Source organism: Buteo buteo, chromosome 12, assembly GCF_964188355.1.
Source record: "Buteo buteo chromosome 12, bButBut1.hap1.1, whole genome shotgun sequence".
Lineage (NCBI taxonomy): Eukaryota > Metazoa > Chordata > Aves > Accipitriformes > Accipitridae > Buteo > Buteo buteo.
Window position 1 is genome coordinate 3643676 of NC_134182.1, and position 15158 is coordinate 3658833.

The following is a 15158-nucleotide window of genomic DNA, read 5'->3' on the forward strand; positions in this document are numbered from 1 at the left end:
TCATAAGGAAAGCAAGAAGGTTGTTCTATTTCCCTTCTTCCAACCTGACTGATACTCTCTTTTCTCTCTCCTGACATGTTTTCTATAAAGCAGACCACAGAAAAATAGCTGGCAACTTGGCTTGATTTTCTTCCAACCTTCAGACTTCAAATGCAGGAAAAAAGTCTACTAATTTCTATTTCAGTGTTGCCATAGATACAGTTTCTCTGATGTGTTTATTTGTTTTACTTCTGTCTATCTGTCTTTCAACTTGCTAAGCTAACAACTTTTTTTCTTCTTTCCTCCTTTACTTTGCATACTTCCCAATTCTTCCCCTGCACCTATTCCACTTGCTTAATTTAATCAGGTGTTACTATTCTCTTATTGTTTGTAATTCAGAATCCTCACTCTCGATGCTTTGTTCAGTATTTGTATCCTGTAATACCCCACAAGGAGTGTCCAGTGCATCTTGTTAGGCTTTGAAATACTCTTTCTTTCTACTATTGAAACTCACAGTAATTAACTTTGCTTTGCATGCTGTTCCGAGGAATGCCTTCAGGTCTAAATGCCCCCCCTTCTCCTTCTGTTCTTAGGTTGTACTGGATTTCTCTTTGATTCTATTTGTGGTAGACACACACTGATGCAGCATAATACACATTCTTTCACGCTATACTTTCACCATTTTTTGTTTCTCCCAGAGGCTCTTCTCTTGACTTTTCTTTTCTGTTTATAGTAAATACATAGAAGAGCAGCAACTCGGAAGGCACTGACTGTGTAGGCTTAATGTACCTACTCATCTGCAGTAATTCATCATTGCTGTTGGATTGCTTATACAACTGCAAAGAAGAAGACAGTCCAGTGATGTACTTAAATCGAATGCTTCTGGTGAAAATGTTTCATTGCTGTTATTTAAAGAAAAAAAAAAAGTCATGACTTTATTAGTCCTTCTTAACATGCAGGTGGACATTTAATTCCTAACATGCTATGTGAAGTTTATAATCTCCTGATCTAACAGGAATAGCAAGATCATGAAAGTGGAGCACGCGTGTTTTTCCATGGCAGTTACGCCTTTCACTTCAGGGACAGTGGCACTGGGTCTGTGGCTACCTTGACAATACTCACACTCTCTTAGCTTTGGAGCTCTAATTTATAGGTCTAACTCAGGGCTTTGGAGTCCCTTATATATTTGCTGGACAGATTTAAATTCCAAATTTAGATGCTCTGAATAACCTTCTGTGGAGAGCGTAGTTTCTTTTTGGACTGTTTAGGAAACCTATGATCCTAAATGGAGCACTTAACTTTGGTGCCTAGAGTTAGCTGCTGTTTTCTGTTTTCTTATGCACTCATTGCATCACGTGGCGTTCTCCCATTTAGGAAACACAGAGCTTGATTCTCCTTGAATAATAGTTGTCATTGATTTTAATAGGGTTGTGCTCAATGGAAAGGTGTCTCAAGCGACATTCTACCTTCTTTCAAGTTTGGACAATAAGATAATTTGCTTTTACTTCCTGAAGACATTCTTGTTGAGTTGGTTTTTGTTTGTTTGTGTGTTTGTTCACCAGCAAGTATTTTTCTTTCTGTTATTCTGTCCTACTGGGCATTTATTCTGGACTTTGCCCAGGTCTTGGAGGAAGTCTAATATACCACCTTACTCTTTCCCAAATATTTACCTTCTGGCTTTTTTGTTGAAGCAGTGATTTAGTTAGGTAAAAATGGATTGATCTAAATCTAAGACTGATGCGGTTGGAGGATGAGATTGATTAGCAGCGTGCTTACTGTGCTATTGCCTAGGTAGGGACTGAAAGGAAGGGAAAAATGCTTACAAATTAATCAGAGCTACTGAATTTTACAAACTGCTTTGAAAGAACTAATTCTTAGTTACAAAGGTACAAAATTAGTGGTAAGCTTCATACTGTACAAGCTGTGGGCTGGTGCAAAGCAAATCTTTTGTGCGTCTCCTTTTACAGCTTCTCTGTTCTTAGTGCCTGTCTGGATCTGATGATCTGTTAATAATAATTTATTGCATGTTAGAATTGTTATAATATTTTATCAACAATTTGGGAACTTCTGCTTTGCTGCCTGTCATCCTCTGAACTGTTCCTCCTCCCCTACCTGTGTTAGGACAGAAAATCAGTCCCTCCCCACGCAGCTGAACTTGTTGGCAGTTTTCTTGCCCGCTTTTCAACCAGCGGTAAATAGCACTGTGATTTATTGAGGAAGTGGGGCTTGTCGCGTGCAGAACAAGCATCTAGACTTTAGGCATCACATCTAAGCTAGCCACAGGCAGTCAGGCATCTCTGGGAAGGGATTCCTTCCATCACCAGTCAGCTGTTTAGGAAAGATAGGACGAATACATAGAGAGACACAACTCAAGGAGATGCGTTTCCACACCTTCCCTCCAAGAGGGAAGCTTTCTATCGGCTTCACTCTGTTTTATCTGTGCCTACTCCGTGGAGCTAGCAGAGGATATACAAACCCTTCCAAGTGGTACTTCCAGTTTTACAGCTCTAGAGACAATCCCTTTTAATTTCAGTGTTATGTTGCTTCACTTCTGTTGTCCTCAGATGAGTTATTCCTAATTTACTTAGGTGTTAGTGAGAAAAGAAACAATCCCTGGGCTCAGTATTTTTGCTTTAAATGCTTTTACCTTCATCATAATAACTTAATAAAATGCAAATAGGCAGAAATGAAAAGATTTCTTAAGTTGTATTTGGTGATACTTCAGAAACTGGTGTCTGTGCACGGTATGGCTTTGGGGTTTTTTTTGGTTTTACTTTTTTAAGAAATGAACACAATTCCTTGACATAGCAAAATCTGCCTTGTAATGTACTAAATGGGAAACGTGACTTCTAAACAACTAGAGGCTATAGAGGCTATTTTTTTCATTATTCTCTATTACTGACCTTGTAAAAGGCCTATTAAAAAGAGTCAGTGTTGATCGCTTTTACCACAGTCACAATTTATGAGACTATTATCTCACATAATCCAAATAGGTAGTGTTATTGTGCACTTTATGCTACAGTTGTTCTTTTGTGCTCCATAAATGACTAGCTGCATTATTAACAAGTATTTATATAGAAGCCCCGAGTTTAGTTAATGTTTCTGTGAGCGAGAATCTGATAGTACCAAAATCAGTACAAAAGCAGAAAAACATAGAATAAAGATCTATAAGATTACAGGAAAGGCTGGGCATGTTTGAATAGCAGAGGTATGGTAATTAAGACTCTAGGTATCCTCCAACGCATGAATCATTACGACGTGAGCGATAGCACACAGCCCTGCTAGTCTCCTCCTGGGCTCTAACGGAGCCTGGAGTCTCCAGTTGTGAAACCTCTGGCTCGCCTTTCCCAGTGTGCTGATTTCAGTGCAAGCATCCAGATGTTCACCTTTCTGTCCTGATTTTCCTCTCCGTCTCCTATTAGTGATAGTTATATTTTCCTCCTGTCAGTTTGTCCTTGATTGCTTCTTCCCCACCTTCCTCTCCAAAGTATATGCTACTGTCATATTTTGTTTCCTTGGTATCATGCCTGTTGTGTGGTCTACTTGCTGTATCTTCCTGTTATAACATTATTTTTTCCTCCAGCTATATATCTGATTAGTATTCACCACTTGAAAAAATGCTTCAGTTTTACTCTCCCTATGGACTTTCCTTTAAGAGTGTTTACTTCAGGCAAAGGACAGATTATGCTATCATGTTGTAAAATCCTAATAATACTAATAAATGCCTTTAATGGACTGAATTCTGTCCCTTTTTTAATGGAAGATTATTGAGTAGGTGTACCCTAGCAGTGGGTTTATTAGAAAAGAAGAGTCAAATGAAAAAGCAGAAATAAAGATAGCTTGTATACATTAGAAAATTAGAAATACCAGAGCCTACCAATCTAGAATCTGTTTGCAGTTTCCAATTGCTCTGCTGACAATAACAGGGTTACAGTAGTGTGAAAACTGAATCAATAAAATCAACAACATGCCCTCTGAGTGGTATAGCACGTTGCATGGCATACAATATTGCACTACATATTTGTCCCAATAAACCCGGGCCACTATTGATGCAGTATAGAAAGGGGCCAGAAAATATATTGGTGGTTATTTCTGTTTCTCTGAGCATGACTGACATATGCTGCTTTTATTTCGCTTGGAGCATAGGATTATTGATAGGGAATTTACAGTAGTCATGATAGGTTTTCTCTCCCTTCATATCCAGGTATGTCTTTTACTTTCCAGCATGTATATTGTTGCTGCCATATACGCTTTTGGTGAGCTTGACCTTGGACCGGTTCCTCTGTGTTTGAAATCTATTGGAAACAAAACTTGGGCGTGTAATGAGGCAGCCCGCTTGCTGCGGCGAGTGTGCTGTTGTGGACAAGTTACCCTCGTTTCCAGCGGTGTGTTGGGTAAAGACTGCAGAGTCTGAGGTCTCTGTGCGTGGAACCATACCCTCGACATCCTCCTACCAGCTCCGTGCACACCCAGCCGGGCAAATTGGATACGGATTACGGAGGAGCAAATAATACGGTGTTTATGGCGCCTGCAGAAAGGCAGATGACACGTGATATTGAGTCTGATGTGACAGAGGTTGAGCTACGGAAATGTTTTTAAATCTCTTCTGGCAAAACTGGGAGCTGCTGGTGGCGGGGCACGCCTGTGAACAGTTCTGAAATTCAGCTGGCGGGTCCCAGAAGGTGCGAAAGGGTTGACAAAGCGTACGTTTTCAGGTGCTTTGAGAACAGGCTGTGTTACCTGACCGAGCCTGGTTTTGTAGGCAGGCCGGGTTGCTTTTTTCTCTCTCATTGTGTGTGATTGTTAGCAGCTGAATGTAGAGAAGAAGGTCATGCTGGTTGTTGTAGTTGCAGAGCTGGGCTTTCTGACGGCTGTCCAAAGGTCAGGCTGCTTGTTCTTTTATTATATGTCTTGAGTGTAAATAAATAAATGAAACACGTTGAGGCAAAAAATCCCAAACTATAATAGTTCAGAGTATCTTTTCAGATGAAATGGCACTTTATTCCCATACAAAACGTTGCATAGAAGAGCACGAGGAAAACATACCAATTTGGCTGCTTTTGAAAATCATCTCCTAAGACTGCCAGCTTGGAAAGCAGCTGAAAGAAGCAAGGGGAACCATTGATTGTTACCCATGATGTGACAGCTAAAGTGTCTTCTTTAAAGGAGAAGAAAGTTCCTCAATAGCTCTTCTCTACCAGTACAAATTGCTACAGAAAGCAATTTACTATATGCTGCCCAGGATTAATAAATTGAGTTATTGATATAGGATCCAGGTCACTGCCTAAACTGGAGGGAAGACTTAGGGGCACAGTGTCTTGCTCAAAGAGTATGTTTTTTTTTTTTTTTCTGTGCAGAAACTGTGTTTTCTCTGAGATACACAGCTCATGCTGACTCAGCACTTGAGATAATGAATCTTTTTCTGAAGTTGAGGTTTCTGCCTATTAGGGACAGCATAATATATTGAGGCTGAGACTGATAATGGTACGAAGTAATCATCCCTTTTAAAACAGGAATTACTTTGATGAACATTAACATGAATATCAGTGTAAGTACAGGGTGTGCTTAGTACCATTTAACATGACCTTCATTTTGATAACAGCTCTAATTAGGTGGTGTTTTGCAGAAGCTGACAATCGGTTGGTTGTGTTTGCATTACTACAGCACCTCATGGATTCTGTTTATCTGCAGTTTTGTGACTTTCACTCTTTCTTCATCATTTTTGTCTTTTACAATGAGTTTAATCCCCTGGAGCAGATGAAATAGCCCCAAAATCTGTGGGTACAGTCCCATGGCAGTGTGAGCCCACAGCTCTCAGATGGGGCCATCTGGGCTATTCCAGAGGAGGAAGAGGCATCAGTTCAGCTGCATCAGCTCCCTGAAGCAGTGTACCACAGGTCTCTTGGACACTTCTGCTGCCCTAGGAAAGAGGTGATAATATACCTGGGATAACGTAGTCTGGGCTTTGAGGGATCCAGGCTTGTTTGACATGCATTCAGAGGATTTGCTTGTGATCTGGTTGTGCTTTACAGTTACGTCAGGTTTATCAGATTGAGCTAACATGTTACAATAGCAGACTCTTCCATCCACCAGCACAACAATTAGAGCAAGACTGGTTCTTTAGGTCTGACTTCTTTTTAAGATGTGCTACATGTTTGCATAAGCATAAAGGAGCCCACAGAGTAACTTGAATTTCTTTATCACGTTTTCTTCCTTGATTGTCCTGTCTTGGGAGGGAAAGTAAATCTCGAGCCCCCTTGCGACTCTTTTGCGAGTGTTGAGTTCAGTTCTGTTGATGTTACTGTTGAAGAGATGCAATGTGATTCTAATCCAAAGCATTTTTTGTATCCTTTCCCTTACTCATGACGTGTATACCCACTGCTTTTCCTCAAACCCACACCTGATCTGTGAATGGAACTGCTCTTTTGTATTCTTTGAGGGAGTCAGGTCTCACAAGAAGGTCAAAAAGCATCAGTTCCCAATATCATCTTGTGATGTGGCAGAGAATCGGGTCTGGCCTTCCTATTAATTGTAGTTATTTCTGTATTTGAACCAGTGAGGACAATTGTTTGCGTTTGTGAGGTGTTGAAAGGCAAACTGCTATGAAACATAAAAATGCCTCAATATTTACAGTGTTTTAAAACACAATCAGGAGTGCCTCCTCATTTTTTTAAGGAGCCTTTAGGGTATTTTGGGGTCACATATACAAATTCTCATTTTAGCTGTTAATTCTAAATATCTGCTTTTTCTTAGTGAAAGTTCAAGTTCCCTCAGTTTTTGATATTGTAAGATTATGAGACTTTAGGGAGGATTGCTGTTCATGAAACACATGATGTTTTTCATTACTGCAAAGATTCTGTATAGTGCAGCTATGAATAAGTCAAGTCTGGGTCTACAAACACCAGTGGGGTTTAATAGGAATTAATAGCAATTACTGTTTTAGGAAATAGTCTTGTATTTTTCTTTTTCCTTTTCATGTACAGCCATGAATTTCTCCAGAAAATGTGGGAATTGCTCTTTTGCAATTTGTGGGGAAATAAATAAATAAATAAATAAATAAATTCCTTGTATGCTGTTATACATCATCTTTTATTTATCAAAAGGTAATTTGAAGCTTCCCTTCCCTCTCTTTTAGTGTACAAGGAGTTAGTAGCTTAAGGACACAGACATTGAACATCAGCTGTAAGGTCATGGGTTTTTTTTCCCAAGCAGAAGAGGGGGAATTGTTTGGAGACATGGCCTTGGCTCTGAGAGCTGCTTGCAGTTTCTGCTGCATCATTAGACACCAAACAATTTGTCAGAACTCTTGCAGATTAGGATTAAAAGAAGGAGAGTCTGAAGGATTGATGAAAGGGGAAATACAGAGTGACTGAAGCCCTACTCTGAGCATATCGCTTTATCTGAAGCACTCTCATTATAAACAGTTGCTGAATGGTTTTTCTATTCAAGGTCAATAAGAATAAAACATTGGGTTTGCTAATCAGATGGGAACTTCATTACTTTGTTTCAGAGACCAAGGCACACATCATTTTTAGCTCTGAAATTCATGCAGTTTAACTTCACAAGGCTAATTGGAAAGTTTGATTTAAAAAAAAAATAATGATTTAGAAATGTATATTTTTAAAGGTAGTAACAAGAAAGGTGCAGAAAGTGCTTCAGCTTTGAGTAGGGTAAAAAGTGTTTAAGAACTGATTAAATGATTTTTTAAAAATGATGCCTATTTTTACCAAAGATATTTTCAACCCAACAATATATAATAGAAGAGTGCATAATCGAGCATGGCAGACAGGGACCATTGCGCTCCCAAAGTTAAGGTTGCATTAGTGTTTCTATTACAGTCTTGTGTATTTTATGAGATAAGATGGTTATAGTAATTGGTTCCACACTGAAACGTAGCTTGAAATATTGAGACCTGAGATCACAAGTTATATTTTTAGAAAAGTGTTCTGGGAATTACTTAAACTACTGTGGTTTGTTTATGGTATACTGGATTCCCAAGGTCCCCATTAAGGTTCATGGTCCCATTAAGGGTGGTTTTGCATAAACAGGTAGGTAGGCACAATACCCATGCAAGCAGATTACAGTCTCATACCCTCAACCAGTGGGCTGCAATTTAAACAGACGCTTAATCGCATCAGATCAGGATCTGTGAGTGTATTACTGACTGAAGCATGGGTCTGTCATTCCACTTAGGCGTACCAAGGTCTTTCTGCTCACTAGGACTGTATGGATTAGCGTGTCCATCCTGTATCCAGAGGGCCAACTTTGAGCTACTTGCTGGCAGATAGGACTGTTGGGTGCTCGTTCTTTGCTCCTCAGCTGTGCGGGCTGGCTCAGGGGAAGGAAGAGCCTTTTCCAAATCCCTGCATTTGACTTCCTTCCTCGGATGGGGTCTGGGGTGCCTCTGCTACTGAGGCCACTCTTGTGTGGAGCAACGTGAGGAATGGTGTCACGTAATCCAAAAAGCTGCACTGTGTTTCTCAGCTGGGACCTAATTCACTTGAAACTTGGGGCCAAGATGTAAACTAAGTAACAAAGCAAATTGTTCCCATTGTTTTAGACTCCCTGCAAAGATCTTTGGGTTATCTTTGGTTCATGCTACATGATCTGCACCTTCTCTGTGGCTAAGCAGAACACCCTGTTAGGAATGTCTCTGTAACATTCACTAAGTGTCCTTCAGAAAAGGACGCTCACTTGGGTTTTTATTTTGAGGTAACTTTGGTTATTTCATTTGGGATTACTGCTTGCTTGGACTGAAGAGAAATAGGCTTAGGTTGTTATTGCCGAAAGCACGGCAGGTTCTCCATACCTTGTTCTGTTCCTACCTGTATCTTGAGGACAAGGGTGTTGATGTACCCTTGCCATCTGACAGTGTTATACCAGGAACAAGAAATAGCTTTGAGAGCAAAGAACTCAACTTCACATCAATATATTTTCTAAACTATTATTTTCAAAAATGAGCATGAAAACAGTTTCTCTTTCAGCGCGAATGAGATGTTACTGTTGCATTTGGCCTGAGGTGTTTACGATTTACTCCACAGCATCAGAACAAAGTTTATAAAGAGTTTGTCACAGAGCCTCAGGTAGTTATCCACTTGCTGCTGAAGAAGAGATATCAGATAGGAAGAGATACACAGAATTTCTATATACAGAGAGTCATCTGTATATAAGGGACTGTGTCTAGTAACATTTGTCTTTTCAGACTGTTCGAATGTTGAAAAGCTTTTTATGTTATGTATTAGTTCTTGCAAATTGCTTGCCAATTTAATATCAGCAGCATCTAAACAGTAAGTAATTGCTTATGATAATGAGTGCAAACTAATTTACTGGAATGTGTTAATATTCACAATGTACTTAAGAACAGCGGGGTATTCCAAAAATACTACTCTCTTGTTTAACTGCAGTATTTAGGTTGCATTGTTATTACAAATGCTAGCAAAATCATCACAAAGCCAGCCTCTTATTGAATAGCCATCTTATTGAGACTCCAGCATGTGTGAGCAAGGAATATGTAGTCTCCTTCGAGAACTAAACAGGATATGAACAAAACCTGCTAGGTTTAAATAATGAATCTTAATTTCTGATTGATGTTCGTTAGATGAGCATTTATAAGACAGACAGAGAGCCTTCTTTCTCTTATGACTTGTAAAATTTAATTTAACAAATTTCAACTCAAATAGCATACAATCACTTTTTTAACATTTGGGTGTCTTCAATGGATTTACTCTTTGTGTGAGATGTAGAAACATTTCTAGAAACATGCTTTACGTGAATCTGTGAAAGAAATACTGTAGTGTGGGAGTCCTCAAAACTTACAAGTTAGTATGCGTTAGCTGATCCTGCAAGACTGGTTTTTAGTGTATTTGAGTCATTGGGTTTTCCTTCTTTTCTTGGGAAATGTTCTGTTTTGGTTTAGGTTGCGTTGGGTTTTTTTTAGCAAACTTAGACGAACGCTTATTGAAAAATGGGTTCTCTCTGAGCACACTTCTGCATAGGGTAATTTTCCACATGCACCGGTATTACTTATAGTTCTGAAGGGTTCTTAACGTCTTTGTGTATTGTTATTATAAAGTGCTGTATTAAAGTAGGGCTTCCCAAACTATTGAAGACTCATCTTCACGTCAGGAAATTAAAAGCAATCATAATTTCCTCCAGCCAGACCTTTGGAAGTACAGGGCCTACACAAAATCACTGCTCTAATTAGGCTGGGTTAGTCTTCAGAGGGTGATTAACTGCTTACCTTTCTCACATACTTGGGTGAGCTAAGTCATAGCTAATAGTACTGGCATATGAAGTGTCAAAGTTGACACTTGAGTTAGTCCCCGTTGAGATGAATGAATAGCTTACACGCCAAAACTGTTTTGTCAGGTTCTCTCCAAACACCGTTGTGGAATCCAGTGGTTAAACCATGCTCCCTAATTACTCAACTATGTAAAACTGTGAAAAGCATAAGATGCATATTTTTCACTGCAGCTCTTTATCCTCTGAAGCTGGCAGTGAATTGTTGCTTACAAACAACAGCATAAGGACTTTCCAAAGAAGAATGATTGCAATTATCATAATGACAAGGCATGTAGCTTTTTTGTGCCAGACCACAATTGGAGATCTATTATGTAGTAGAACAGAAAGAAGTAGGAAGGAAGTGAATTGGCCCAACCTGGCTGGCCCCTGTTAGCTGTTATTATAATGGTCTAATAACCTTAAAGATTCAAATACAGCTGGATCTGTGTACCCCTATTAAATGCTATTTGTTTCATGTGCAGATTTGATAACAGAAGTAAACATTGATGTCCCAAAACCAAGCCTTGGGATTAACGACTAGGAAATTTTTCCAGATAGAGTATCATTTGTAGCTGCTTGCTGGTTCTTATTTTCAGGCTTCCCTTGAGCCAACCAACCAGATATTTTTACATCGTATTTCTCTTTTACCTGATACTTTTCTGAGGTTTGAGTACATGTGATACTGGTGAAGAGTACCTTTGGTTTTAAAATTGGAGGATTTTTAAAATTGGTTATTACTCTGTGTATCAAATGAAATGAAATATCATTTTTGGGCTTGCTCATGCTGGGAGTTAGAAAGACAATACAATGCCACAAGACTGCAGTTAATATGTAGCCTGCTCATCAGTCCTTCCCTTTGCCAGGTCTGCCTCTGAGACGCCTCTAGCAACTGAACAGCTGCTTCGGTGGTGGATTCATGTGCTTCAGGGAGGCTTATGCTCTGTGTTTTTCCAAAGATTTAATATCTTTCATTTGATTTCATTTTTGTTAGAAGAAGAATAGCTGCTATTTTTGCATTTCAGGATGTAACATCTCTAAGAAACCATGTTCTTTCTGTTTTTCTTCACCTATAGCCCATGTATGTCTACTTGAAAACGTTCAGAAATGCTACCACAACACTATTTTGTCTGCTAACTATTAGTAACTGAGTAATTAGTAGGAGAGCATGTATGCCACAGAACTTCTTACTCTTCACTGCCTTTACAAACAAGTAATATTAAACTTCACTGCACATTGTCCATAGTACAATTGCTATTTTCAGAAGAGGCTCCATCTCAGCAAACTCTCTAAGTTGCAGTGCTACCAGTACCGTCTTTCTGCTGCAAGTCATAGTAGCATCTTATCTTAGTCCAGCGTCTGACATCCTTGTTGCACTTGTATCGTTTTTCAGTGAATTTAACAAGCTTGCAGTTAGCAGTGCTTTTATTTTCAGCATGTTATACATTTCTTCTAAGACAAGCTCTTACTACTTTTGAGTTTAGGATTTTTCAAGAGTAAAATATGAGATGCACAATTTAGCAACTAAGTTAATGCAAGATTGGATAGCTGGAGTATTGTATTAGTAAGGAAGCCAATAAGAAATAAAGACTTCAGCCTAGAAGCATAGTAGACATTTGCAGCCAAACTCCTGTCTGTTTTAGCATAATTAAATAACTTAAGGCCAGCTATTTCAAATATTTGTATCTTCATTTAAAGAATAAGGGTTTGATTTTTAAAGGTTGCCAGAAATGCTGCAACACTTCTGAGAATCAGGATACCATGGTAGGTGCTTGAATAAAAACATAACTTCAGGTACTCTGTTTTGCATGAAATAAAGATTTTTAAAAAACTTATTATATTTTTTCTTTGCAAAGTACATTATCTTTTGATGGACCTGTACAGAGAAAATTTAATTTTGGATTTTCTTCTACCGTTTTTTGACCTATATGCACATCTGTGCAGAGCTACATTTGTGGGAGATGTTTAGATCCTGGTGCATAAGCAGTTTGTCTTCAGCTCACAGGCCTCCCAGTTGAGTCAGCAAGCTTGGAAACTCTAACAACTCAAGTTTCTTGGCTTATGGAATTTCTAACTTTTGCCAGGTATCTGTTGAGTTTGTAAGGTCCCTGGACTGGAACCACTGAATGATTTCACATAGGCCACCAACAGATGGTAACAACATTTGGTCTCTATCGACCTGCGTAGTATTTGAGCTAATGTCCTAGTTTCTGCATCCTGTTACAAATCCCTTTGACTAACCAGCCCCTTAACTGCATTCTTCTTGTATGTTAGCACAACTAATAAGCCATAAGAAGCAAATCAGTGCATGTGCAGTCCATTTATTTTAATGGAATTTAATGTAACAGTAGTTAAATTGAAGTATAGGGCCTTGACGTTTCCTAATGTAAGGAGTGTGGGGACCAGAACAGTCCTGTTGTCTTCAAGAGTACTTGAGTTTACTAATTTCAGTCTCATAATGCCTTTACATTCTATCTGTCCGGAAATATTTTTCATCTCATTGCCTTCTCATATGTGTTTCCCAACAATGCACTTTCCACTTCTCTAGACACTGTTCAAGAAATTTATCTTTAACTGTATGTTGACAAGGTTGTAAGAGGAATAAAACCTTCCCTTATTTATAGACATTTGACTTTTAATTTCCATCTGACTTTTTGGCAAGCTTTCAGAAGCAGACACGTTGTATCCTTGTTACCTTTAATAGAGTTATAATGGATTAAAATGTTTCATGTTGACTGCAGTATGACATTTAAAGCAGGCTTTGATTTCAGAAATATATCATTTTCTAACCATCTACATTGCATAAAGGTGCAAGGCAATGATGGGGAATTACTTGGCTTACATTTCATACAGAAATGTTCTGAATTCATTTCGAACAGCCATCCGTACTGGAAAAGTGATAGGTAATAGGCAGCCAGTAAAATTTTTAACCTGAGAGAGTCTGGAGAAGAGCAATAATTTTCTTTTACCAGTCTGTGCCAGATTTGTGTTGGAAAAACTGTACCCTTTCATAAAATAAATCATTGGTTTTGTATACATGAACATGCTAATGAGATCAACAAACCCCAGAACTTTTTTACTGTGGATGTTTCAAATATAATCAAAATAATTTTACAGAATCAGTGTCTCAATACTATCAAGTCTATTGGCATTCAGTGAATCAACTCATGTTTTGTTAATAAGTCAGATGAACAGATACTCTAATTTCTGCATTGTCTTAGGAGTCCTTTCAGCTAGCTCTTGCTTAGCTAAGGTCCTTCTCAGAATTATATTCATTTTAAACACAATTGAAAGCTCTTAGTTTGATGTGCCTACTCAAACTGAGTAGTACTTTACTCCAGTTAAGTGATCTAATCTAAATCAGTGGGGTCATTTGAGATGTAAGATGCTACTTGATTTGAGTAAAGATATTAGAATCACTCCAGTTGGAAAATCCTTTAAATTCTTTGAAACTTTTATTTTAACCATCTATGTCATTTATGATGGTAAGAATGATGCTAACTTGTAATACCGCTGCTAAGATGCATAAGAGTTGTTCTTTATAGGCATACACATCCACTGAGCCATCATTACTCACAAATTTTAGCTGTTTGTCCCTTAGTGACCCTACTGAAATCGGTAGAGCTAGATGTCCTCATTGTAGATAAATAGGATATATTTTGGCTTGAAATATGAACATTTTGTTCCAAAAGCAGCAAAAAATAATGAATCCTGATTTTTTTTATGGAACGGTGCCTTGTTTCCCAAACATTACCCTCTTTTACTGCAAGAATCCCATAGCTTCTCTTCCTTTTTCCTCCCAGAGCTCCTGATGACACTTCAGATGTGCGGCACCATTGTCTGACTAGCGTAGCACACTGAATGTATTGATAGGCTTACCAATATACAACTACAAAGTGCCTACAGGTTATTGCCAAGCAAAAAGTATAGTGATTGAGCTCTACAGATTTCTCTTTTACCATCATTGATTTTCATTAAACTGCTAAGAATAAATTTTGTTTGAAATTTCTGCCCACCTCTCTCAAATTTGGCTGAACTTGACTGTTGGATTGAAAAGTTATTGGAGGATGAGCAAGGACAGTGGATATGTCATGCGGCTCCATAAGGTTATCCTCCACAGAGAAACTTTCTAAAAATAAGACTTCACATTTGAAACTGGGGAATTAAAACTGCAAGAGCAATTGGAACTGGAACGGGGTTTTTTTCCCCCCACTTTATTATGGCACTGTAAAATATGAATAATGAGATATAAAGTACAAAGACAGAAACAAGGAGGGTTTGTATTTGTATAGCAACTTTAACATTTAGAGGGTCTTAAATAATTTTGGTAATCTCCCCTCACAGAAAAAGCATTTCTCTCTTGCATTACTGGGAGAGATATGATGTAACTTAGTTCATGGAGAAGCATTCCACTGAGTTCTCAGCAAATGCAGAGAATTAACTGGAATCAGACCATGCTTCACTCCAAGTGGCTGAAGCCAAACGTGGAGTTGTACATTTGTCAGTCAAGCCAGTGACCAGTGTCAGGTTGAGCACTGCTTTGATTCAAGAGCCTGTTGCCAGAAAGTCAAATTATGGGAGGACCCTAGGCATCATTTTAGACAGGGAAGAATGCTATTCTGTCACCTACAAAGCATTTACCAGGTCATGGTACTGTCCAAATACCATTGCCGTAGACTGGAGGAAAGGAGAAGTAAGAAAGGAGTGGTTTTCTGGTTTTCTTGTTTCATTTGTTTTTTGTTTTGTATGCACGCGCGTGTGCGTGTTTGGAGGGGGAGAGTGGTGCTGAGCTGATTGACCTACCTGTAGCAACTCTTGTGGTCTGAGAAAAAAAACAACAACTTTGCTTCTGTGTTACTGCCTTGAATCTGCAATAAATGTCATTGCAAAGGCCAGGATGC

General features: G+C 38.7%; 1 protein-coding gene across 7 annotated transcripts in view; it reads left to right on the forward strand.

Moving 5' to 3' along the window:
- The window catches only part of NRXN1 (neurexin 1), a 718668-nt gene that overhangs the window by 478442 nt on the left and 225068 nt on the right, over nt 1-15158 (forward strand). The window lies entirely within an intron of this gene.